Source organism: Streptopelia decaocto, assembly GCF_964273445.1.
Source record: "Streptopelia decaocto genome assembly, chromosome: 11".
NCBI lineage: Eukaryota > Metazoa > Chordata > Aves > Columbiformes > Columbidae > Streptopelia > Streptopelia decaocto.
The window spans coordinates 1,704,753-1,731,405 of NC_138666.1; the positions used below are offsets into that span (position 1 = coordinate 1,704,753).

A 26,653-nucleotide genomic window follows, 5' to 3' on the forward strand; every position below is an offset into this window, starting at 1 on the left:
GTAATGTTTGAGTTTGGCTCAGCGTAGAAGCCTCCTTTCCTCCTGCTCACATGTGGGATGGTTTATTTGGGTTGCTGCCTGCCCGGCACGCTTGGTCGTGGCCCAAGACAGATACACGGTGGGGGAAATCCACACAAGTGCACCTGGAAACGGGGTTTGATGCTGAGACAGGTCTCGTTTATTATGGGAAATCAAGTGCCCTGGGCTGGACACTAGAATATGAAGATTTCTTCAGAGTGGGAAATAGGATGTGCCTGTGTGTGCCACCTTACTGCGTGGTGCTGAGATTCATGATGCTGTGTTTTTTAGCTTTTTATTTGTTTTTTTTTTTTTAAAAAAAGAGGAACCTTAAAAGAAACTTTCCTTTAAGGCAAAAAAGGGGAGCTGTGAACTCGTTTAATTTATATCTAAAAAGGAAAAGTACCAGAAAGAAATTGTATAGCTTAATAAATATAAATTATATTAGTGACAGTAAGAATAATGTGGAGTTGGTTTTTTTAGCTATTATTCTAAGCAAGCAGGATTCCAGGTGAGAAAGAGAAAGCTTCTATGGGGGTTTAATGGTGTGATTGTCTTGCGTGTTTTTTGTTTGTTTAGGTATCCTGACCTTTCAAATATTGAAGTTCTGATTTGGAAGTTTTTATATGATCCCCTATAGGTGGAAGATGAATGTGTTGAATGTCTGTGTTAAGACCCGTGCTACAGTGCACTCATGATATGTTTGTGTGTATAGTGAACTAAGTGTGTTTGAGAAAAAAATCTGAATTGCAGCAGTTAACACTAAAACCAGCATCTGCCAAAGGCACCACACACTGACAGTTTCTACCTATCCAGAAACGTAGAATGGAAAAGGAGAAGCATATGGAACACCACTCTGAAAACAGTGAGCCAATACTGATTTCTAATGGCCATTATAGCGTGTTATTTATGCTTCCAGAAGCCATTACTAACAGCAATTAGGGTCATTGGGGGTTCTTGTAAAGCAGCCAATCAACTTCTTAATTTTTTTCTTAATGAAGCTAATGTCAACACCATTAAGAGTAAACAAGGAAGGTACTTCATTCCCTAATGTATGTGGATATTTAGGTTCTCATGGTTTGTGCTAAGTGAAAGAGCAGGTGCTGGCTGAGAGCTCATTAGTTTAGGTGTTAGCCTCCAGACGGATGATCACTGTCTTCTGCTAATGTGGGTCTTGTGTAATTGCCAGTTGCTCTTAGATTAAAAAAAATGGAAAAAGACTATCCCCTGTGGAATGATTAAAAAAAAAAATCTCTAAATTGAATTCTTGGATTTATTTCTTGGGTTGCATCTTTGACTTGGATTTAAGACTACAGAATTCATCAAAATGACTCGTTCTTGTTTTAGTTTATTACAAAGACTTTAAAACACTTCACTTAAAATACTTCACCCTTCAGTGTCATGGTTTGTGTTGAAGCTATGTTTAATTTCTCTGGAAAAGCATCCTGATGATTTGAAAGGATTTGTTTGGCGTTTCAGATTAATAAAATGTAATAGTCTAACTCACTAAGCATCTTGCAGGGCTTTTATATTGAAAGTGGCATTTGGGACTTATAAGTATATTGTTTGTGTGTGCGTGTAAGTTAGAGATTGTTGTTATTGATCCTAAGAAGTCACCCTGGAAGTGGAGGTGTGTAAGAACTGATGGCCAGTGGAACTGGTATTGTTCCAAAGAGCTGGCTGCTCAGAGCTGCCCGTCAGCCTTAAAATCCTTAAATGCAGTCTCTGTAAATCACCACTTGAAGAGCTAACCTGTTCTTTCAAAGACTGGATCCTGCATAAATAGCACGATAATCTATTAAACTAGCGTCTGCAAAGTTTCAAGATGATTATTTGCTAAGCTGACAGGATGTTACAGTGTGAAATAGTTTGTAACCACTGTGCAGTTAGATCGCTGTGTATTAAAATAAGGAAGTGCAGCTTCTTCCTTAGATCATTATGCTATACTTCAACAACACTCAGTGTCTTGTGTTTGCTGAAAAAGATACATTTTACATTTTGAAAAGAGTAAAGGCATTGATCTGGGATTTCCTCATACTCTTATTTAAAAACCAAACGATGCAACATTTTCACCTGGAAAAAATGCTGTCTTTAAAAAAAAAAATGTCACTTTTATATCACTTTTTATAACACTTTTATCTCATAATAAAAATCTTTGTAATTGTTACCTGCAGAGGCCTGTGCGTTGCTGTTTCTTGCCTTTTGCCTCTTGTACCATCTGTCCTGGTGAGTCATCCCGGTGAGACCCGGGCTCTGGATGTGGGGCTGAGCAGGGCAGTGAGCAACATGCTGCATCTTTTCTTTGGAATTGGTTTTGTTTGCTTAATAAGCATAACAGACAGTAGTGTAAATATGTTATAATAATATTTCCTGCACATCACGTGCAGGTTGCTACTGCTGAGTGTTGTTTCAGTTATTTCTTCAGTCCAAAGGGTGAAATAATTTTGTCTAGGTTACTCGAAGTGGCAAAATTGAAGTAGGATGGGGGGCTGGTGTTTCTTTTCGAATCAAGGCATTGCTTTACCTCAGTAACTTGGAGTTATGACATGAGTTTATGTCAAAATGTATCCTTCAAACTTACTTGGGTTGCCTTGTTTCAGTAGCGTTTTTATAAAAATCAAATAAACCTCCTCTTCTGTGGTGACCAGGCTGCTGTTTGGATTTTTACAACACAGGTCCTGCAGTTCAGAGGCTTCAGTTCTGTTGGTGTTTTAAACCAATTCGAAGCTGTCTGTCCTGTGACATGGAGCTGCACGTATTGCTGTTCCTAAGAGCTAATGGCCAAAGCGTTCCTGTCTTTAACAGCTGTTCCGTAACCCTCCTTTCAGCATTAGAAGAAGCTTCTGGTCTGTAGTTAGAGAGAAGGAACAATCAGGGTGTAACAGAAACTTCTGTTTCTGGGCGTAATACTAAGTGAATAAGTAACACGTTCAAGTTAAAAACAGAAATAACAAAGCTTACCAAGGCTGTAACTAATGGGATAAGGCAGAGAAAGGTGACCAGTTTATTTGGACAGGGCTGGTTGTTTCTGCAACGCCTCCCTGAAGCGCCCAGGTGCTGTATGTTCGCTGTAGGGTGTATATGGTTGATCTGCTCAGGGAGCTTGCAGGGCTTTCTGCTAAAGGTAATTGAACGAGATGATTTTCAGACTCCTTCTCATGTGTGCTGCGTCACCGTTTGCTTAAGAGCAGCGATAGGGCTTTGTACGATTACTGTGGCATGCAGAAATGAGTCTTGTTGGGCATGCGAGCTGTCATTCAGCCCACAGCAAAAGGAAGGTGTTTTCCAGAGATGCTCACCAAGTATAGCAATAAAATAATATACATATATTTTTTTATAATGCTGCCTTGTAAATGGCTGGTTATAAAGTCGCAAGCATACTCTCGTAATATAATCGCTATGAAAATGTTTTAAAAGGACTTTGATTAAGTTGCAAGGTCTTAAGAGTGTATGCTTTATTTCGAGGAAGGAGACAATCTAGTAAGTGTTTTATAGGTGGATAAATGTAGAAATAGCTTACATGCGACTGTATAACTTTGTTTTTAATTTGTTACTTTTCACTGTGTGAAGTTTTGTCATGACTAACAATGATTAGTTAGCATTTCAGTGAGTTGACTAAAATATTTAATTTGTAATATAGCCTGGGTTTTAGTCATTATTTACTTAATGTCCAATCTGTGACATTAAGTTTTCTGCTTGATGTATTTATATAAAAATGTAATACATTCATACTAGGGGCTTCTTTTAAAGAACTGGTTGATGATCAAACCACCTAGCAGTGACTAATTCTTACTCAGTGACTGTTTTCCATCCAAGTAACCAAAATGGTGAGGAAACAAGGGTGCCAACAGAATGACAAAGCACATGGAAGGGCTGGGTAACGAGCGCGGCTGGGAAGGAGCCGCCAAAGGTGGATTCAAGCGGACTGAGCTCACTGAGGTTTGTTCAAAGCCAGCTGAAATTAATGGAAATGGGCAATAAAACTCTCATCATTTAAATGCCAGATATTCTAAGCACCTGGCTCATGTTGACCTAAGTCCATCTGTTATGGTATTTCAGGCAGGACCTGCTTGCTGAAACAAGCTCAAACTTTGGCTGTGGGGGGAAAAAAACAGATTGGGTCAAGTTGGGAGGATTAACTTTGTACTGGGGTTTTCCTGTGTGTCTGTGTCTTTGTTACTGCTGCTGAGCTTACGTGGCACTAAATCAAAATAACAATTTCTGGTAGCAGAACAGAATTTTGGTTTCAGTTTCCTCATTTGAAAGGAAGCTGGGGTACGGCTATCAGAACTTTGTCGCTTCCTGGCGCTTTCTGCCTGATCTTCGGCTCATCCTTTGCTGTGGTTTCAGCGCCAAGGAAACAAACGTTTATTTACTTGAGAGATGCACATTTATTGGATGAAACTAAAATAAATGACAGAAGATATGAGAAATGTATGTAGTCATTGCTAGCACGTTTTAATCAGGAACTGGGTTTTAAGGTGAAAATACTTTAAAAATTCTTACTACAGATAAAGCCAGTGAATCAATTCTGATACTTCAACTGTGCAAGTTCTTACTCTCCTGCTTATTCTATGTGTAGTACATATACTAGTGTATCTAGGCCGCGTGCAGTTTATTAGAAGACGAGAGAAAAGCAGAGGCAAAGAATACTGCTGTGGGTTATATATTGGCTATAACTGGGTTATTTTGTGGGTATGAACCCTTGGCCGTGGCTTTACAACCCCCAGATCTTTTTTCTGCCTCTAGAATTCACATAATCTTCCAGTTACTTCACGATCTTGTGAGCTGATTGAAGTTTGGGGTTTTGGGGCCTGATTTTGCTCTGTTGAGAAGTATCCATGTAGTTAATGAATTTAACCCTTTTTTTTTTTTTTTTTCAGCAAGGGCTTGTGTATGTACAGGAGGGCGCAGCTTCTTTTGGGAATGTCCTGGGAACTTTAAATTCCTTTCGGCTCACTGCTTATGTAAAAATGACTAATGATGGCTGTATAAAATACTATTTTTTCAACAAATATATGACTTTGAATATAAGCGCAAGAGTAAATGCAGTGAGGGTTGTGATTTTTATGGTGTAGCAGAGCTGGCTCGAGGATCAGCTGTCACTACGAGCGGGCAGTGCTGCTGCTCCCACCCACTGCTCATCTCACCTCCTGCTGAGCTGATTCATGGGAATAAATGGGCAAAAAGCTCTTTTTTTCAATAGGATAAGCATTTTTTAAGTCTATTTTTTTTTTTTTTTTCCCTCTGTAGGAACAGAACAGCCAGGCTAGAGGAAGTGGCAAGAACATATTGTTGAACTTCTGGAGAGGCACGTGGGGTCGGTTCCCCCTTATTTGGCGGTGCCTGTGCTGTAAAACTGTGCTCCTGGTTATCCACATAGTAAGTTATGGTTCTGCAAACATGCTGAAAAAGTGACCCAGGCTGTGTTTTGATTTGAGGTATTGCCAGTTGAATTGTTACCCCACTTTCAGTACTTGTTAAGAGCGAGCTCTGCTCCTCTGCTTTACTTGTACAGCAGGAAATGAATGTGAAAATATTTAACTGTAGTACTCTTTAAAAATCACCTTTAGTTTTTTGCAAGTTCCTGAGTAGTATCCTGTTTTGAATTTAGTAGTTTTAACTTTATATTTTTGGTCTGCTGATCATAATACAATAACAGTTACAAGCCCCCAACTCCCTTTTTCCTCAGGATGCTGCACTTTTAAAATAAGGCAGAAGATGCATTGCAGCGCTATAGTGACAATTGTGTGGCACATGTTGTAACTTGCTTAAGAAAGTGTTGTTGCACATAACATAATAATACAGAGCTCATAGCTGTTGGAAGGCAATCAAAGCTAGTTGCTCTGAGAAAGTAAGAATTTAATTTGATAACAGTATAAACACCATGTTTAGCTTTCAAAGAAATAGGAAAAACACCCAAACAGTATAGTTCTTTGATGCTGTTCTTATGGTGCCACAATAGGCAAAATTCCACACAGGCAGTTTTGCTTTTCGCCAGCGAGCTGACATGTTGATTACTCGCATGTTCAGAGCTCCCTTGCAGGGTTGTAGAACATGATTTAGTGACAAAGGTTGTCAGTGTGAGCAGAACCGCATGTGGGTGTTAATTACTTCTAGTCAGGTGCACACCAATAAATTAACAATGTTGCTAGATAAAGGAGGTTAAATTGCAAGTCATGAATAATATTGGAAGAATAAAGGGGGATATTTTATTTTTCAAGATTCTGGGGATATTTAGGCAAGAATTCTTTTCTTCTATTGGCTGTGTGTTCCATAGCTGTTTATCAAGCATGTTTATACAGGGAATTTGGATATAGTTGTAGCTAAACTGGTTTACCAGAGTAGTGTTAAGACACTTTGTTTTACACGTTGAATCAATTTTTGTCCTGCGTTCATGCAGGCCGTTGTATTTAGAAATGCATTCTGTTGTAGTTCTTTTGAACTGCATTGGAATCAGTGATGGTTAGGCTTTTCTCAGAGTTGTCTCTGTTGCCAATAAAAATATGTATATATAAGGACAGATATACATGTATAAATAAAGAAAACTGACTAAAGTGTTGTTTCTGGAGAACACAGAATCTAAAAGACACTGTGCTTGTGTCTTTTTAATCTTTCTGGCTGGCTTCTCATCACTTCCTGTGTATCAGTACCCCAGGCAACATTCTTTGGGCTTGTACATTTACAAGTGGGTAACCAATGCTTTAAGAAGCACCTGCCAAAAAAAGCCCGAAACACCCAAACTTATTACTTGCTGGTAAGTCTGAGGAGTGTTGGCTGTATAAAGTATGTGAAATCAGGAATTGATTAATTTGCTTTCTTATTTAAACTTAGGTGAAGAGTGAGGCAGGAGATCTCTGGTGCGGTGTATTCAGTGTATCTTTCAGCACACTGAATAATGTCGTGTTTAGTTGGAATAGCTGGAAAGAGGGTGAGGTGTTGCAGTTCTTACATGCTATAAAAACGCTCTCAGTAGAAATAGCGGAGCTGTCATGAGAAGCGGGGAGAAGGAAGCAGTTAGTGTGGCACTGCCCTCGCAGAAATGGGACAACTGTAGGTTGCAGGCAGAGGAGGCCTAATTATTAATATATTGTATAGTACTACTGTAGTGGACCTGGGAAAAACTTGTCTGACCCAGAGTCAAGCTGGGTTGGTGATGACGTGGAGATGGGGACTCTAGAGACACCAGAAGTGGGGAAGGCAGTGTATGTCTTCTGGAAGCCTGGTATGTTTTAACAGCATTTTTTTGTGCAGCTACCAAATGTGCTGAAGATCATGTTGCCCAGAAATCCTGCTCAGTTGCTGTGACCTGAACCCCTCTCTCTGAGCAGTGGCCCAGCAGTGGGCAGGGGAAGTGTGCAGGCTCTGGGTCGGGAACACCTCCATCCCTCTTTTGGTGTCATGGTGGAATTTTAAGAAGTTCTCTTCTTGTATGCTGGTTAGTGGTGTTGTCGCCACTATTTGTGCCTTCCCTGCAAGACACCCGCTAGCTCTGTTTGCGTCTGCCCCCTGTGTGAGTGCTTTAAACACTTTGGCGTTCTGGGTGCTACCTCTCTGGGCTCGCTTGCTGAACCTTGGGAACAGCTGCCCCAGACCTTAAAATCACTGCTGTGTCTTTGAAGCAAACTTCTCTGGAGTCCAGTCTGCTTAATGCTTAACTGTTGGGGGCACGAGATAGCTGACAAAGACACATAGCTGGTTGTGGGGGAAATTTTTAAAGCAGTTTTCCAGGTGATGCTGAAGGTTGCTGCTCAGTGCAAAACAAACTATACTGTGTGCTGTTCCCTGAATCTTCTTTCTTCAGAGTGTTCTTTGGGATTGGGTTGATACTCCCCAGGGTTCCCATGTCCCTGTTCCTGTACCTGATGCCCCAGCTCAGTCTTCTCTTTGCTCCCTGAGAAGGATCCAAGCAGGCTTCGATTCTCTCGCCGTTCCTCTGCTGCTGGGTGACCCTCTGCTCAGTGGCAAACCCTTGGGTGGTCTGTTGCGTGGTTACCACACAATTTGAGTTCAGACCTGAAAAACTGGTTTTTATAGGCACTAACCACCTGTTTTGCTGGGGAACGGTCAGGTGATTGTGGATGGTCTTTAATGTTGTCTTGCTCAGCAGCAGGGGCTGAGCGCCGCTCCTCCCTCCGGGCAGTGCCGTACAACCAGCCCTTCCGAATTCTGTTCTCCTTCTTGAACGGGGGAAAAAAAATTTAAAGAGCTGAATTTCAGAATGTCTGTAGGTTCCTGTGATAGTCACAAGGGATTTGTGATTGCAGAGCTGCTGACTGTGGCATCGTTTCCCCGTCCACTCCAGCAGTGTATGCGGTCAGGCTGCGTGTGTATTTTCTAGCAGAAACATACCTTCTTACATGGGGGAGCACCTCAGTAATTATGGCCACACTAGTTTTTAGATGATAACTGGGCAGGCAACAGGTCTACATTCTAACCTGAGAGGGCGGCTGCACAAAATGTTGCCTGGGAAAAAACTAAAGGCCTTAGTTATTACCTGTGTATAATGATATCCTACATAAAGTAAATGTGAGATGGATTATTTTACTTTCCTTTGTAGGAGACTATGGGAGATTTTACCTGCTATTAATCCTCAGGTATTATTTGATCTAGTAATAATCTATTTGTGTAACTAGGTAGTTAGTTTTCTTTACTGTGGTAGCTTTTAAAAAAATTAAAAGCTTGATAATCTTAACATGGCCAGATTGTAGAACACGAACTGTGCTGTATGCCTTTGGATTGGAAGTAATACCTGTGTCAGAGTGATCTCAAGATGTAGTTTCAAAACTGTGAGGCTCATCTTTCACTCGCCTTATGAATTTTGACCTATTTTTGGCCTAAGTTGAGGTTTTCTCTGCAGTCAAGTGCTAAAAGCTTTGTTTAAAACACAATTTTGCAATTTGATGTCTGCTAAAAATGTCCACTGTCATTAATATTGTGATAAAGCACTAACCTTGTGGGCCAGTGAGCTAAATCATTCTTATAACTTCCTTCCTTTTAAAGCACTTTCCATGGGCCTATGACTTACATTTATATATATATATATATATTTCTCTGTAGTTAAATATTTAGATTTCAATGGCTCTAAATGAAGGGATATAAGGCTAAGATTATATGCTGTGCTTCTGGAATATGCCATATGGTTTTGTATTGATGCAGCTACCTTGGTTTGGTACTTTAGCTTGTTTGTGCAAGAGACTAATTTCTGACTTGAGGTGCAGCCCTCTGGGAGCAGCACAACTGGCACAAAAGAGCTCTTTTGATTGACGGGCTTCCTGGCGGGTCTTTTGTTTGACTTCTCCCAGAATGGGAGCGGACCTTTTCTGATTTGGGATTTCTTGAGCTGTGTTTACCGTGCGGTCTGAGTTCCTTAGTGTGTCATTCACGGAATGGTCCCTGTTCCGTAGGCCGAGCTCCTTGGGACCGTTTCTGTGGGTCCACAAAAGAAGGACAAGCTGGGGAAGTCACTGCAGCCTGTGAGGAGGAGCACACTTAATTATTAAAACATCAATTCTTTTATATTTGCTGTCATTAACACAATTTTCTGTAAGTCTTAATATTCATTTATGGTGGGTGACTTAAATCCTTTATGTTCACAGTACAGATTTGTTTCCAGCCGTGATGTTGATAAAACAGCTATCTAGTATTCATAGTACATGTAAAATCTCTCTTGTATTTGGGATGCCTGATTTTGAACTTTGGGTTTATTTTATTCTACTTCTTTTGTGCATTATCCTGTCTAAGAATTCAGGATTTCATAAATCAGCGTTCGAGTGGAGAGTTTAGTGGATGTTAGTTTCTGTATTCCTTGTCCCTGGCTGTTGGCTAAATATGAAAAATTTTTCTTAATCCTTTCTTAATTTGCTACTGATATCTGTACTCACAGTGTATAATTTGTTTCCCAATGAGATGCTTTTTTCCTCTTTACCTTACTCATTTTTTTGGAACATCACTTGAACTGTTAGCAGATTTTCAAGAAAGGTACTATGTCTCCCCACATACCTTGTTTTAAACTCCATCACAAGCTGAGAGTGCGAAAGTCTTTTTCTGTGCTTGTTGCAGAATGTATTCAAGCAGCTGTGTCTTTTTCTAAAAACACTGGGGAGCAACTATAATGTTTTGAATCTTAACCTTTGACTGTTTCTTTGTATTTAATATCAACTTATTTTCTCTCTTTTTTTTCTTTTTGCATGTTTGAATATGCTTATATGTATACTTAACAGAGAGACAGTGATGAAATTATTGGTATAGTCCAACTTGTATGTGCCTCAATACTGTTAGATGATTAATGTAACTTCTTGCAGTCATTTTAAGGAGTTTATTAGAGTTCTTTAACAAATATACACACCAGACATTTTCACTTATGTTTTGTCCTTTCCCTTCCTCATTTCTGACTACTTGTGGTGTCTGTATGCCCAGGCTTAGCATGGTGATAAAGCAATAAAAGTCTGGGTGTAAACTAATGTTTTATGATTTTGATAAATATTACAGCATTTTTATGTCAGTGTGTAATGCGTAGAGTAGCTAAAAATGTAGATGTGCGTGTTTTTTGCATAGTTTAGGTCACTGAAGGGTTGCAGATGGTTTGTGTTTTTCCTTACCCCGGAACACGTGCCTCTTTGCTCCTGGATGAAACGGGCTGACTCGGGGACAGATATGAATACAACATTTGTCATATTGCGCATTATATTGTATTTCAGTGGTTTCTCCTTCTTTTGTTGAATTTTTGCCTTTGAGATACTTTCTCTTTCAAGCATCTTGGTATTTCATAGTGAAAGTTTGTGGAAGTTGGTTAAGTGACAATTTAAAACCAAGAGAAATGTCTGAGGGAAGTGTTAGTGTAGAAGTGGGGTTTGGATTTGTAAATATTTGAGGAGTGTGTTACTTCAGAAACTCTATACACTTGTACATGTTTGTGGCTTTTTCTTTTCTTCCTCATTGGGACTGGCAATCAAATGCAAAAATACTTGGTTTTGAGTTTTGCATAGGAAAGATGTGTGAGATATGTAAAATATGTATTATGAATGACAAATTGGTCACAAAATTATTAATATTTTGTCAGTCTGTGTGCTTAACTCCCTTTTGACTAAAAGTATGAGCTAAGCTTTTTCAGTAGTTCTTCTTATCTTGAAACTCCTCTGATTAATCCTCCCCCCCTTTCCTGCACTTGAATACAGATACTTTGTTGCACATCTTGCCGTGCAACAGTTTGAAGTTAGAAGAGCGCTGTTTATTTCCCCATGAAATTACTGTTTTTTTGGGCAGAAAACTTGAAGTGTGATGGGGCGGTCAAAAGATGTGTATTGTGTTTGTTGGGTGATTCCAGCAAGTCAGACTTTTTTCTGGCTCTTTCTTTGTGCAAAATGTAGATAGAAAGAAGAGTACATGAGGTTTTATTTACTCATCTCAGAGGCCTCCAGACACAAGCGCAAAGTGTTCTGGACACTTACAGTAATTTGGCTGCTGGAAGTTTCCCAAAGTGCTGGCAGTATGTTCTTGCTCTTACTGAAGAATAAAGTAGCAGTTCTCCTTTTTTTTTTTTTTTAATAAGTGTAAGTCGACTGGGATCCTGTTGTGAAAGTCATCACTTGCAATAGCTCAGTGCCCCCGGGACCACCGCAGGGCACGGGCTGGCTCAGAGCTGCCTCAGAGCCTAAATCGTTGACACTGCTCATCTAGAAAAAGATGCAATTATAACTCCCCTCCCTACTCTGGGAAAGCATCTTGGATCTCCTCATTCACAGCTCCAGCTTTCAGAGGTGACGTGAGCCGGTCCGACCGTGGTGAGTCTTCCCTGCTTGTGTATATTTACCAGTCTCTGTTCTTTAAATTCTTTAATATTTCCCAGAGATTATGGACCGGGTATAACTAAACCATTCGTGGCTTTTGTTGAAATAGACAATTACAGACCACCATCCCCTCCTTGCTCTGCCCCAGTCCGATCTCTGCAATGCCAGCCATGCTGCCCACAGTCGCCCACCACATCTGCCTCTTAGGTCGAAAGAAACAAAAACTAGGAGACTCAAATGGTTATTTTTGGGCTGGTCTGACTGTGCGTGGGCCTAGAAATGGCCACATGAATGTAGCAAAAGAATGGTGCGGTGTGGTGATGAGATCAGAGCGAGTGGTGGGGAGGAGAAGGGGAAGAGGAAGAGAAACTCATTGAGCAGATATGACTGGAGAAGCCCTCATTGCAGAGCTGCAACCAGGACCTATGGGCTTACATGTTTAAAATGAGCAGCAAAAGTTTCCTCTCCAGGTTTCTGGTCATTCAGCTAATTTAAACTGTGTGCAGGGAGAGTGGTGATTGAATAAACATGCATTTGCTGTGGTAGATATTTGTGTTTAAATACATCCCTGGTAGTGGTACCTCTGGCTTCACACATAGGTCCTTCCTCCATTATATTGGGGTTTGTTCGCTTGAGCAGCTTTAGAAATAAGGAAGTGATGGTAATGATGCATGTGTCAGCTTGCACCGAATGTAAAAAAGTAGTGGTAGTGTTACAGACCATGTGCAAGGAATGAAAGGAACTTCACAATTTCATCCACTGTTCTGTCTTGCCATTGCTCAGATATTGGTTTCATTTGCTACTGCAAAAACTGGAGTTAAATGAAAGATTCCTCCCTCTTCTGTAACCAAATTTACAGCGCTAATTTGCTGTGTTGTTTTTGTAATCGCCGTGTCTGTTGGTGGGAGTTGAAGGGCTGACATTCTGCTATCCTTAACGTCATGTGTTCTTATTTGATTACGTATTTATTTTTTAAATATAATAATATTACACAATAACCTAATTATTATTTTATGTGATATGTAAAGCCCAGTGTTGTGCTTCCTGCTACAGCTGAACAGACATTCTCCTCCAGGGATTTGATCAGTTTCTGGAAGTATGAGATTAAAATCCAACAAAAGCTTGAAGTGCCAATGAAGATGTTTACTGTAATACATTGTTATAGTCCAGAATTATACTACTATATTCCTAAAGTGTCTCATGAGTATTCATTTACTTTGCTGGCACCTTTTGTGGGTGGATGATGGTATTATGTCAGTTCCTTTGGGAGAGAGAAAAGGGATAGTGCGCACTCAGAGCCACCCAGCAAGAAATCTGTGGGAGACCCAGAAGCTAGAAAATGGGTTTGAGTTCTTTGCTTTAACCACAGGGGTCATCCTTCTCACACAGGGGCTCAGGGCTTCAGACGGTTTGGAGAGTTTGTGTTTGCACAGCATGGAAAGACGGAATTACAGGCAAGAAAAGTACCTCTGGAATTTATTATGCTTTAAACACAGGATGTGGTTATTGAGATAACGTTCTTGGGGTTTTGGCAATATTTGGTTCTCAGGCCTTCTCTTAAAAAGTGCTGAAACCACTTCGGTGAAAATTAAAAGTAATCAGAATTTTGAAAAGTGGGGACGTGGCTGTGTCACTAATTAAATGGGTGATTGTGCTTCTGCAGGAGCTCCCTGATCTACCAGGTGAGACTTTGCTGGTGAACTGTTAACTGGAGACTTAACTGGTGAACGCAAGCCTGGGTTCTAATCCCAGCTCTGCTCCCAAGGTGCTTCTTAGCATGGGTTTTGGTGGAGCGCGTTCCCTGTGTTTAGCTGCTGGTGTTTCCATGTAGACTGTGAAGTCTTTGAAACTTTTGGAAAACTACCAGCAGGTCAGATCTTAGGCTATAGCTTAAGTTCATTATTAGTGTGTATTTTGTGGGGGTGCAGCGTTCATAAGAACTTCTCATTTCCTCCTTCAACATCAAAAGACTTGGGATTTTATAGATCTTGTGTCGTTTAATTCCATTTTCGTTGAAAGATACTGCTTTTTCTTAGTTTTGAATGATTACTTCTTAGATTGTAGCTTCTGAATTTCTGCCACTTTATATTTTTTATTTAATGATGCCATTTGATCTTATAGGTGAGTAGCTGAAGTCCACTGTTGCATTATTAGTTGGGCACGTTCTTGTTGAACCTCTATGGTTTCAATTCCTTAGTGCTTTTCACCCAGGCCAGTTTTGGTGTAAATCCCTGGCACTTCCAACCCTGTCGAGGTCCATGTGTAAACCAGACGGTAGCGTGAATGTGCTGAGAGAAAGAAAAATGCAGAAAGCTTGAAAAAACCCTGCAGAGTTTTGCCAAACAGCTTCCCCTGCAGCTGCAAGAGAAGCAGCCAAGTATTCAGTGAAACAGGCTTGCAGGAATGGTGTTTCTGTTGTTGCATTTGCTTATTTAAAAAATAGATGGGAAATAGTTTATATATGAACTACTCATGCCTAAGTTTTTAATTAACGTCTCGTAGCAGGTAGAAAAACCCTAATTACTGCAACTGCAAATGATTCCAGCAGTGCTATGTAACCTCCAGACCTGCCAGAGCAAGAAAGATCGTACCAGAAATTCTTGGACACCTTCCTAGATTCGCCCCGCATGTGTGTGTTCTTAGTTCAGACTTCCCACATTCAGGAATTAGTTCCTGCATTAATTAGATATCACTCCCAGGAGTCTTTGTGTAGAAATCCAGCTTTCTATGATTTTAGCCAGGGGAGGATCTCGTTTCATGTGAGTTTTTAAGACACCGGTAGCCAAGTTCCAACGCAAGAAGAGGTGAAGTGAAGAAGGGAACTAGTGTGTTGTGACACATCCAGTCAGCGTGCTCCTTCATTTTGGAGATTAGGAATATTAAAATCATTTTTATGGGAGAAATTGATACACTCTTGCCTCTTCTTGTGGTTTTTGATGTAATTTTGAAGGTGGTGTGGGAGAGAAAGCGCCAATTTTATCTAATACTGTTTGCTTTGTGCTTTTTTGTTCCTGAGCATTTATATTGTTTCTATAAGAAACTGTCTGGGATGTCTCTGAATAAAGTAAATTCAGGCTAAGCCTCTGATCCATTTATATTTCCTTGTACTGTCATTTAGGATAACGTGAAAGTGATCTTTACAAGATCTTAAGTATTAGCCAGACAGTAAAGTAGGAAGAAGCATCTTTGTATTTATAATAGTTTTACTTTGCTTTACAAATGTTTGTTTGTTTGTTTGTTTGTTTGTTTGTTTGTTTTTTTAAAGATACATGAAATAGATTTTAAACATTTCTTAAAAATATGGAGAGTTCTTAAATGTGGACTAAATGTAGCTGAGGGGGAAATAGCTTTAGCAGTGCTATAAAACCGTGTTTGAAGGATCTGCCTCTTAAGATCTAGTTAAAGTACAGCACATATTTTAGTAATACAAATCACATTTTTGCTTTAAAATACTTTTGTTCAGTTAAAATAATTGTAATTAAGTACATTCTTTTACAGATTTGATAGAAAATACTTCAGAACTTGCACCAGTACACATTATGATGCTATATTTTCCCCCAAAAGATTTCAAATGAATGTCAACATGTCGGTTGAGAATATTAATAAATATAGTTGTAAATACAGTGAAGTTGTTCAAAAGTGATACAAGAGTAATCTTGTAAAATATTTCACTTGTCAGTGTAAATGTGATTAATTTTAACTGAAGTGAGATGTTTCTGTGATTGTGGATATTGAGGACGAGCATTCAAGTGAGGGCTTCAGCAATATTGGTGTTGCTGTTATCCCTACAAGCAGGGTAAATTCTCGAGGCTCATGGCAACTTTATACTTGTAAGTTAATAAATAAACTAAGTAGATAAGCAGAAACCCTTGGGTCACTGCAGTGTTTCTTCACAGAGAAACTCGACTCTGGGTAAGGATAGTGGGAACACTTTTAAAAATAGCAGTCAAAACTCTTATCATTAATAATTTCTACTTATGTTTAAAAATGAAGCTGCTGGTCAGAATATGAAGTATATCTCATAACTGGATCAAAAGAAATAGGTGGAGGGACCTCCTTTTTTGAGTAAGAAACAGGAGTCAAATAAACCTGATGTTGTGTTAAGTTCTGTATGATTTCCATAACCACGGGGAAATCTGGATTTCCACGGTCTATTTAATATGCTGGTGAATGATCAATGAGCAGATGTTTTGCATAAAACTGGGCAGAATCATACAAGTTTGGAAGTCTTTGCTCTAAACAAGTGTTACATTTGGTGAAGTATGATAAATCTGGGATTTCATAATACAAAAATAATCCATCCTTCCATTCTGGAGTTCCTGTCATGTGAAATTTGTTTCTTAAAGCTAATGAAGTCTCCCTAAAATTAATCAAGAACTATTGTCATGTCCTCGTGTTCTAATACTCCAAACCTAAACTGAAGGAGAAATCTTGACAGTAGTAACAGATCGGGGTGATACTAAGGAGCAAAAGGAAGAAATTGGCTTTTTTTTTAAATACTGCAGGATTTTTTTCACTTTTGACCAGTTTTATTTGGATAAAGTTTGGCTACCTTTTTTAAAAAGACATGATAAAGGCGTTGTGTGCTGCAGGCGCAGCATTCATCCACCAGCTCAATACTGGGCAAATAACAAATTGGTGGGTGTGAAAAGCAGCTGCTGTTAGAGCAGCAAGGTGCGGTGCTTGGAATGGAACCACTTAAACGTGCTTCAGTCAAAACGAAAAAGGGCTGCGAGCTGTTGCTGGGGAAATAGGCGCCTGTGGTCGGCATTGAATGCGGAGGTTTGTCTGTCTTGCAGATCAAAAATTGGCTCAAAGTGCCAAAGTGTCACTTTACTGCTGGAAACTCACTGTTTATTGGCGGGCTGCTCTCTGTGCTGCTGGGAGCTGCACTTACATATTCTAGAGAATTTTATTGTTCTTTTTTCTTTACTGTCCTCAGGACCTGATCCCAAGAACAGTTCTTGGGGAGGAGCAGCTTGATCCCCCTGCAGCTGAAGTGACTCTTGGATACAACTCTTTATCAGGGGCTCTGGTGGAAGTGATGTTTTTAGGCACATCTGTAAAAAAATCATCAAGAGAAAAATCAGTGAAACTTTTTGAAAGTGGCACAGTCCTTAAATTAATTCTTTAAAAGCTAACTAGGTATGTCGCAAGCACAAATTACTACAATTAAGGACCTTTGTGAACATTGAAAACAACACTTCTAGGTCCTCTAGCTCCTCATCTGAGGTCTCTGAATAGTGGTGTTTCTGGGCTGATTTTTAAGAACTGTCATAGTATATTTTTCTAAAAGGCATGATGACATTTCTGGGACACCCTGACTATTTGCAAACGAGTAAAGCGCTGCCCAGTATTGCTCTCCAGACAGCACCAGTCCATTTCAAAGGAACACGAGGCACCTCTTGACTGCTTACCGTTCTTCATATTGCTTACGTGATAAGGTGAAAGTAAAGCAGCAGCTGATTTGGGCATTCCAGACTGAACATGTAACAGAGGTAAACCAAGTCTTGGTTTTATCTGCTTTTACACACACACGAACACAGCAGATTTGTATCTGCCTTTTCAGATGAACTCTGCAAGATGCCTTATTGTGGTTGGTTTTTTTTCCCCTCTGTCATCTGCATCCAAGGTTGCCAGAAGACTTTGTCAGCATCTTGAGCTTTTTCATCTCCAGTTTCCACCTGACTTTGACTAAATACCGATGTCTGTTGGGCTTGGCTAGATGGAGCTAACTCCAGCCAAAAGGCAAGGGGACTTGGTCACGACTGTCCCAGGGCTCAGGTATGAGCTGGACATTTAACCCACTGTGGGTTTTTTGAGTGATGATTAAAGTATTTCGTATATCCCAGCAAAAATTTAACAGAAAATTACTGTAGGTTTATTTGAATTCTTTTTGCAAAGAAATACTTTGCATCCACTCTGATTTTGTGCCTGATTATTTGGCAGTTTCACTCGCCTTTCAGTTTCCAAAGTGGGTCTCTAGTGATAGAGCTTTGCGGTGGACAACAAAGTACACGTTGATATGCTCCCTTCCCAGCATGGCTATTTAGCTTGTATCAGGTTTCCCACTAACATCTTAATTCTGGTTTCCTCCTCTGGGTCATTGTTTCAGCACTGCTGAATAACCATTTACTCCCCGCCTTGGTTCTGTCAGTGGCGAGTGTGCCTTCCAGCAATGAACAGCGAGTGCCAGTGGCTCCTGCTGGTGCCTGGGGCTTTGCTGAGGTTTTCAACTTCTGTGGCATCTTGTCACATCTTAACAGTTGTTCCCAGAGTGTGTGTGAAGATGATGAAGTGTAGGGAGAGAGGAAGATCAAGCCAAAAGCTGTTAATATGGTATGGATTCCCCTGCTAGATTGCTGGTGTGCTAAATTTAAGGATGATAACCCGACCATGTGTTCTGACTGTCTGCCTACCTGGAGATAAAATTTTCTGTTCACAACAGCTTAGGGATGTGCCTTTCTATCCTTCTCGTGCTCCAAGACAAGCAAACCTAGTGGGCAGAATCTCTTCGTTTCCACACTAGCAGTAGATGAGCCTTTATCCAGAGCTGCAAGGTGCAGGGAGGGATTGTGTTTGTTGTTTTTTTAAGCTGATTTTCCTGCTGTATTGTCATATTCACTGACCTGTGATCCAAAATCCCAAACAATATTTTATGCTGTTTTGCATTATACATTGTTTTATTCAAGCTTTTATCGCTGGGGTGTTTTTTCAGTTGCTAATATTTGATCTTGTGTGTAATAAATCTTACAGCTTCATTTATGAAGAGTGCTGTAGAAGTTAGTAAGACGTTGTCACACGGGCCTTGACTGAAAAGCATTGGGATCTGTTAACATAGAGATGATACCTCTGCTCAGTCTTCAGCATTCTTCTCAGACATTTCCAACTAGCATTAAGTATTTCAATCAAGTTACATTCATGCTGCAGTGTATCTCAGTATATTTTTCTTCTATTGATTCTCTACGTAAAAGCTTCATAATATATTGAGATGAAGATTGAGTAGTTTTTTCTTCCTTGAACTACAAGGGGAAGAAATAGAAGCATTGTGAATGCTGGCAGTGATCCTTGGAGGGAAGAATCCCCATCTTGTTGCAGGTTAGTGTGTGTGATACGTCAAACATTTGGTGTCAAGGATTGGACCTGAGGGGGCTGCACTCGCTCTGCTGCAGGAATTTAAAATGATTGGACAGACCGGAGTGAAGCAGAGAAACACGACTTGTGCTGGTGAATCCTGCGGCCTGTAATGGTAAGCAAGCAACGAACGCGTGTTTTTTATCAGTAGTTTCAGTACGATTTAGGGCCATAAAGCCCCAGCGTAATCTGTTATGCGCAGCATGACAGTCCAGGTGAAAACAGCTTTGTGACTGGCACAGCCATGGGGATTGGTCAATACTGATCGGTGATAACTTTCCCCAGGGCCGTGGATGCGTATTATACTTCGCTGTTTTGTGGAGTTCCATGGGCTTCACATTACTTTGAGGCAGTAACTGCATAGCTCTTTAGAAAAGTGACTTTTGCCAGATCCTGAAGTTTCGCTGTAACTATCATATTATTTCAGGTTTTTCGGATTAACTAGTTCTATTTTAATACTAGTTAACTGGACTTAGTATTGGCAAATCCAAAGGATAGAGCTGCTTAAGGAGAACTTAATTTAAAAGTGTCTGCCAGGTGGGATACCCACATTTCCCTTGGCCAGTCAGTGCTTTCCATGGTGCGGGTTTCCAGTGGCCCGCTGGAGCTGGGAGCAGCAGGGCTGGCTATCAGGCAGAGCTCTGAAAATGATAAGATGAAACACGAAGAATGATAGTGATTAATCTGTGTTCAGACATGCCGTTATCTTAGTGGACAATTGAAACTTAGTGTGGAAAAAAAGATCCCATGAGACATGTTTGGTTTCTGGTTTTCTGGCTGTGTCGGTGTGGCTCGGCCCTTTCCATGCTCCAGGAGAGCTCACCCGTCACTAGACAACTCCTAACAATTTTGAAGTGTGTGTTACCATCAAGTGGGACTGAAAATACAAGATTTCAGAGGTTTGCATCCCATTATCATTTTATTTCCAAATGAGTCCACTAAGGACCTTTCCTAAACCCAATGTTGTGTTTTGGAAAACTTTTTTTAAAAAGAATTGCGTGTGTTTGGCTGTGGTTGTGTCCTGAGGTAGGGTATGACTGCAGAAATATCGCTTTTATCAGAAGCGTCGGTATGTCTCCTTGGTGGTGTTTTTAATACTTAACCTCCAAGGGAGGGAACTTCCTTATTGCAAGTGTTAGTTTTGGTTTTAGTTTTTTTGGCTGTGAAGTACGGATGTGCTGGTGTAACAAATGTTGCATAGTTGACATGTAAAGAAGTTTGGGGAACATTAAAATTCCCTCGTAATAAATAGTATATAGAAATAAGATTTTTTTTTTTTTTTTTTTTAAAACATGTACTTGCTAGGAGTTACTCTTGCAGCACTGGTCATTAAGTAAAGGGGATATTGGATTTAATCTGTCCCCTTCTCCTTTGTTTCATAAATAGTATGAAGACTTTGCTTTTTTAAACTTAAAGGGCAATTTATACCTTAACAAAACCATTTGTACTGTAATATCAGCCTGCAGTGCGCTGCTCCAGGTACTGATGCACAATCGTGTTCTTCCTGTTGTCCATCTCTTGGTCTTGGGCCGCGGTTTATTTCCAAAATGGGATTGCCAGAGGGTCTGATTGCCTCAGAGCAACGCTAATCTGAAGAAAGATACAGATGATATTGTGGAATAAGCAGAAATTTGGATAGAAACAACCATTTTGGCCTTTGGCAGCAGACACAGGTGATATTGTTCTTACATTGTGGTTTATTCTTGCGTTTTTGTTATGGTGTTCTGCAAAATCACTTTCAAAAAAATACTTGGTTCTGTAATAGAACTCTGTACTGATAAAGTACAGTAGGGATATAGTGCTGATTTCTGCTTTAAGCAGCCTTAAAAGTCCATTACCTACTATTCAGTGACATATCTGCAGTGTACGTATCCATGTTAGTTCATCTGAAAAATTAGAGGTTGGGGGAAAAAAACCCTGAATAAACCAAAGTAGTGTTGACATCAGCACATTAGCTGAATTTCAGCTGCCTGTGTGTATTTCTACTGACTTTGGTAGCATGGAAGTATAGTAGATAGGAGAGAGAGGTGTTTATCTTTGAGCCTCTTTCTCTGTTTTACTGGGTTTAGTTGGACTGAACCTAAATAGCAAAGGATTTCTTATCTTGCTGAGGACAGGTTTTATCTTCTTCCCACCTATAGTGCAGCCCTTATCCCTTTGCCATATGATGATTGCACCTGCTCTGTGCAAACAGACTATTTACCCTTGGGGTGGGAAAGATGCATTTCCATGTTGAACTGTAACACGCCCCCTAAATAACTAAGTGAGGCGGGGGAAAAAAATAAGAGTAATGTGTTATGCCCATTACAGTCCTGTTTGCAGTGGGGTTTTAATTGTTTTTTCTTCATTTTTGAGCATCTGTGGGCATATCTACCCATAGTTGGAAGAGTCAGGTCACGTCCTTGTACCCTGGCTCTGTCACATCAGCAGTTTGTGCTGCTCGGTTGCTTTAGTGAGGTGGAAAAGCTGAGGCATGTTTGAAATATCACTACACAAATGAGAGAAGTTTCATTCTAGGTGGACATAAGTCATTATTTTGAGCTTAGGAAGTTTGTCAGCCTGAGCACTTTGGGTTGCCAAATGCTTATAATTCTCTATCCGAAATGATAATGTCTGATAACAAACTGTTGGCAGTTTAAACCTACCTTTTTTGAAGTGTTTTTTCTTTCTTATTACCAATTTCAATATAGGGTATTACCTAGTGTAATACATTATTTCCTTAAAAAAAAATCTTCTGGAAATATCAGGGATTTCTATATCTGTAAAAATCAGAGGTATTATAGTAGAAATTATTGAGGCTTACACACACACTCCATCCCTATTCCTACCTCAGCTTAAGTGATTTTTCACCACAGTGTTTAGGGTAAAATGTTCTGTGTTTGTGTTTGTTTTTTTTTTTTTTTCCTGCAGTTTATATAGCTTAATATTGCAGCTTTTATTACTGTCAATAGCTGCACAAACATTCTACTTTTGATATAATTAAACTGAAATTACACAATGAAAAGCTATCCTGACTTGTGAGGCCTCTGTTCAGAGACATGAATTTCACATAAGTCACTGAAAACTTAAAGTGTAAGTGTAAGTAAGTGGGATATTGACTTCTGTAGCAGTAAGTTCAATTTTAAACCTGCTCAAGTCAGAAAATCTATCTGTAAGATGTGGCAGGGAGTCTGGGAATCATGAAATAATCACACACCTTGGATTATGAAAGATGCAAAGCACAGCTCAATTCCCTTCTGGTGTGATGTATCTCTTTACACCCTGGAGTTTGCTGCTTATGAAAACCACTATTATAAAAGGCCTTTTTTTTTTTTTTTCTTTCTTCCCCTTGCTGAGCCAGACCCAGCAGTTAATTATAAGGTTTAATAGATTTGTTGGTTGAACCATCATGTGTTTGCACAATAAACTAGCTTAGAACAGTAGTAAACCCTTCCATGTAATTCAGTTGCACCAATCTGGTTGTATGGATTATTTTTCTCTTAGTTTGTGAGCTTGCTAGTCTTAAATTACAAATCTTCCATTTCCTGAGCCACCTGCTGTCACCATTTCTCTGTCCTACCTGGATCAGCACTGTAGAGATTTCTTTCTGTGGCTGTAACGTCTTTCCTCAAAGCACATCCTGTAAACATAGCGGTATTTAAAAATGAGTGACAAACAAAAAGAAGTGATGTTCCTGGTGTTGGGAGGCTATGGACCTGTGAGAAGTGCTGAGTCAACTGAACGGCTCTTACTTTCCTGCTCGTGGTTTGCTTTGCCTTTCCAAACACTGGAATGCTGGGCTCACATGTTTGTGAAACCGGCCTCTTCCGTCACATCTTCCCTCTGCACTTGTGGCTGAAAAACTCTTCAAATCACACAGCGGGTTATTCCTGTTTTAAAGGCTATAGCAGAACAGATGTCACGAGAAGGAGCAATCTACTGAAATACGAATGTGAACTGAAAAAGTTCCGTTTCAACACTTTCTTTGCAGTATATATAGCGCTGTCATTGCCGTGACTCTGTGTTCAAGGGCATGGCCTGGGTGCTATAGTGCTGTATTTTACACTCATTCTTCTGACATGTAGTGGGATTTTTTTCTATCTCCTGATATTCTTATTTTTAATTTCTTGTTTTCCAAATGACACACTGCTTTTTTGTATTGATTTGGCATTTTAATGTAAATACAGGTTTGAGTGATGATGTGTTGAAGGAGGTTATGATCACTTTTGGTAAGAAAACAGAAGGTAAATATAAGGAAGATTTTTCTGTATTGCAGAAGGAGAGCTTCAGAAATTAAACATAATTAAGGAACATGAAATCTCACATGAAAACCCTCAAAAAATATCTAAAAACAAGGTTTACCTTTGTAAAGAAACTTACCTGTGCAAGTAATACTCACCACTGCTACCGGATAGGTGATTAAGAATGCATCTGTTCTGCATTTGGTATGTTTGTATGAGCCGGAGAAGCTGCAGGCTGGCATTGGGAAGCAAAGTCTGAAAGGAAGAAGTGTTGTCTTTGCTGTGAATGGTATTGCCAGTGTTCATTTCCTACACTGAATTAGTCGTGTGCCTCACTAGACTGGAGGTTTTTTTCTTTGCCTGAGATTCATAATTCACCTACTAATCTCCTTCAATTATTCTACTGGATGTTTATAGATTCCTGATTCCCTTTTAATATCTGCTAATGGGTAATTACGGTCAGCAATGATTCTTGTCATGGAAATTGCTAAAGTAATTTCAGAAACACTGTTGTCGTTTGTGTGAAACAAAAGATGGAATGGAAATCAAAATGGCGTTGTAGTTAAAGATGGAAAACAGGCTCTGCTTGCTTTTCTGCAGGAGTTATTGAGAGGAATAAGGCAATGATATCATTTCACTTGGCACTTGCTGTTGGGGTTCATTTTAATATTTCATGGGTAAGACTGCTTTTTATTAAACATGCAGCTTTAAGTGAGAAGGACTTGAGTCCTTGGCAAACGAACAGCTAGATGAAAGAATAATTTACAATTGTCCAGGCGGTTACTGTGGCTGTGTTTGTGAGTACCTCGGTAGTTCTGAAATGAAGAACAGAACTGCAAAGTACTTGGATCCCGTTTGGAAAGGCATGGATGTGGTCAGGAGCTGCTGTGAGTAACTGTGCCAAGAGAGGGAAGAATGATGCGATTGCTGTCCGTCGGCGTGTCCGTCAGCATGTCCTGTGTGTGGAGAGCAGGCAGGAGGGTGCAGGTCTGCCAGATCCGCTCCCCAGCCCACAACCCCGCTGGTGCCTGGAAACCACTCATGCTCTGCAAATATAGAGGATAGAGGAGATCCATCCCAAGAACAGTTTTTGTTTGCTGGGGAGGAAAGTGTTGGAGTTACCCCATGCGTCAACACCCTTTGGGCTGATGCGCGACCTACAGTACTTTAAAAAAAGAAAAAAAACCCCTAACAAACCAAAAAGGCCCAATGTGGTGTGCCTGAAAGAAATGCACCTGCATGTTGTGGGGGAAAACTGATGGGCCTCTGCTGCTTCCGTGAGCTCTGGGTGGAGAGAGGATGACCAAGAGGTAACTGGGACAGATATGTGTAGCAAAGCGGATCTTGCCTTCGGCTCCAAGCAGGCGCTGGGGTCTGGGGGCTTTGTGGAGATGAGACCCTTGTCCAAACAGCAGGAAAGGTCCCTGGGGCTCAAACGAAGAGCTGCTGGTTAGTGATCACTAACTACTGCTGGTCAACAGAGCTGGGGCCCAGGGGCAAGACTCTTTTTACTTATTACCAGGACAAAGAATCAACCCAAACTTTTCATCTCAATATATTCTGAGAAGCATCTTGAGAAGCCTGGATCTTCACAGCATTTGCCTGTTCATTATTGTTTCAAACAAATAAGACCTTTGCAGTGAGAACTTTCAATGGGCTTACAAAATGCAAGAATTTGATGTGATTCTATTTCAAGTTGATAGAAAAATCAACTTGATTTTTCCTGGCTGTTCAGTGCTTGCTTCATCTATGCTTGTTGGAATATGCACAGGTTGGGCTGAATGAATTGCTGGGAGACAAAAATCACCTCTCGTGTTCTCACCCCATCAGCTGATTTGCCTTGTCTGCCCTGAGCTTTCTGCAGCAAAGGGTTGGTCTGGGTGATGCACGTTCCCAGATTAGTTTTCCTTGTGAAGAGACTTGCTTTTTTTTATAGCTGCTTATCTTGAGCAAACTGCAAAAGAAAGAGGCTTCTCTGACTTTTGTAGCGCAGCTTGTTGGTGTAGCCCATGATATCGCATTTCAGTTGGTTTTCTTTAACACGCTTGGTCTCTATAGGCTCTGTGGTACCGTCGTGTCTGTTCTGCAACTGTTGAGTCCTGGCCAATTCTTCAGAAAAGGTTGTGTATTGACACAAAGCGCTGTGGACACTTTTAAGTAGCCTGAGAGAACAAAAGAGCCCCAGTCCAAGCCTAGCAGCCTAATGAAATGTTTGCTTTCAAATTATTTGTAACAAAATCCCATGGTTTTGTCGGTAGGAGACTGGAGAGTCTAGCAATGCTTGAAAATTCCTGTTTATGGGAAGGAAAGCATAGACCGGTCGGAAATACCCAGATTTGTGGGGGATATGAATGTTCTTTTTTGCTTGCAAGTGAAGGTGGCTGCATGTGTGTGCAGCTCGTGCCCAGCACTTACCCAGAGAAGTTTCTGTTGTTGGACCCGAACCCAACCGTGTTCCCAGTGGCCTGAAGCAGAGGTTTGGAAGGCTCTGGCTCTTCTGATTCATGTTCTGGAAGGAATCCTGTTGTCCAGTTTTTTATGCCTGTCACGTGTCCAGTGTTTGTTCTTATGTATTCATTGGGCAAATTTATTTATCTGAACAAATGTTTTTCATGTTAATAGGCATGCAGATAGCTGTGGAGCTCACCTAGAGCTGACTAAATCGTGTTGGTTTGTTTGCTGGACCTTGCCGTGTGTTCTCCGTGCAGCTTGCAGCCCAAACTGCTGGGGTTGTTCCTTATATATTCTAATCTCGTTGACAAATCGTTCCTTCTCCTTTCTGATTCTTCAGAACACAGTGAAAGCTTCTGAAGAAACGAGGCAGTTTCTGGGTAAACTGATGAGCAGAGGCCCATGGTTTTATGGCGGCAGCCCAGATCCAGTCCCCGGCTGGCTTGGTGCTGCTGGGAGAGGTTTGGGGTTTGTGGGCGGTTGCCATCTCAGGGTTACACCTCGCCTGCGGTGTCAGAATGGCAAAGCTCCAAGAAACAATGACCAAAAAAAGCAAAAGCGATGCTGTGGTGCACGGTGGCCACGTGATCCTTAAACTTACAAACAGGAGTGTGTTCAACTGATGATTGCGCTGGTGTGTGATGCCATCCACAAGACAGAATCTTCTCTCTCTCAACTCTGTCTTCTGCATTTTCAGAAGGTTGCTAAAAGAATTCAGAGAAGGGCACAAAAAGTGGTGAATTTCAGCTAAATCTATGCAAGTTTCTTAAACAAAAGGTTCACTTTTATGTTACTGGAAAGAGGTGATGCCAGTAATGTTTTTTTTTTTAAAAAAAGGTGAAAAGCTGCTTAAGTGTTCATAGTGGTTTTGGAGCTGAAATAACAATTCCCATACCAATATGAGTGTGTGTTTTGGATTGTAAGATGATGGTTGGCTGGTCATTATGCTTGTCAGGTATGAAAATGTGTTTATTCAACTAATGCATAATTGCATGATTCTCAAATAGCTAGTTTTGTGTGTTGCAAGTAATTTGCAACTTT

At 40.4% G+C, this 26,653-nt stretch overlaps 1 protein-coding gene across 4 annotated transcripts in view; it reads left to right on the top strand.

Annotated features, from left to right (window-relative positions):
* Positions 1 to 5,270: 5,270 nt before the first annotated feature.
* The window catches only part of ADCY7 (adenylate cyclase 7), a 53,876-nt gene continuing 32,493 nt past the window's right edge, over positions 5,271 to 26,653 (top strand). The window contains exon 1 of one of the 4 annotated variants that reach the window (XM_082062697.1): positions 5,271 to 5,400. The gene's annotated coding sequence lies outside the window, so the exon portion shown is untranslated. The other 3 variants (XM_082062699.1, XM_082062696.1, XM_082062698.1) reach the window with 3 other exon arrangements.